Source organism: Chiloscyllium plagiosum, unplaced genomic scaffold, assembly GCF_037043375.1.
Source record: "Chiloscyllium plagiosum isolate Xiang-an unplaced genomic scaffold, Cpla_swu_hap1 HiC_scaffold_27, whole genome shotgun sequence".
NCBI lineage: Eukaryota > Metazoa > Chordata > Chondrichthyes > Orectolobiformes > Hemiscylliidae > Chiloscyllium > Chiloscyllium plagiosum.
The window spans coordinates 60,902,852-60,903,566 of record NW_028270165.1 but is presented as its reverse complement, the minus strand read 5'-3'; the positions used below and the strand labels follow the sequence as shown (position 1 = coordinate 60,903,566).

Here is a 715-nt window from a genome sequence, read left to right as displayed (position 1 = left end):
CAGAAGCAATAATGCAGAGTCTCAAACCAACAGCCCTTCCAACGATCCAAACCAAACTTTGTGTCCGCCACAGTGATGACACTTTTGTCATCAAAAAATGAAGTAAATTAGAGGAAACCTACAACACCATCTACAATATCCTTACTGGCATCAAATTCACAAAAGAGGAGAACAACGACAAAGTGCCATTTCTTGATGTCACAGTAGAGCGAACAGTCAATGGTAAATTCAAAACAGCGTCTACAGGAAAACAACACACACGAACCAAGTACTTCGCTAAAGAAGCAATGATCCCTACACATACAAACAAGCCGGAATCAGGACACTATTTCAACGAGGCAAAACACACTGCAGTAGCCAGTAACGACGAAGACCAATAAGGAACTGTACAGCGCATTTAAGGAGAATGGGTAGGCAAAACATCCACTGAAAAATACTTCCCTGACCGGGAATCGAACCCGGGCCGCAGCGGTGAAAGCGCCGAATCCTAACCACTAGACCACCAGGGAGACAACAGCAGTCCCTCACAGCTCTAATGTAAATTTCTTCCCTGCCCGGAAATCGAACCTGGGCCACGATCGTGAGAAGGCTTCCACCAATGTCATTGCTTGTATCCATTGCTCCCGATGCGGTCTCCTCTACATTGGGGAGACTGGAGACTCCTCGCAGAGTCAAGTCACAGCGCTTGAGGGAACATCTCCAGGACACCCGCAGC

General features: G+C 47.3%; 1 non-coding gene across 1 annotated transcript; it reads right to left on the bottom strand.

The window, feature by feature from the left end:
• Positions 1-437: 437 nt before the first annotated feature.
• Positions 438-509, bottom strand: trnae-uuc (transfer RNA glutamic acid (anticodon UUC)). Its single transcript has one exon. It is a non-coding gene; the product is annotated as a tRNA-Glu (tRNA).
• Positions 510-715: the final 206 nt, after the last annotated feature.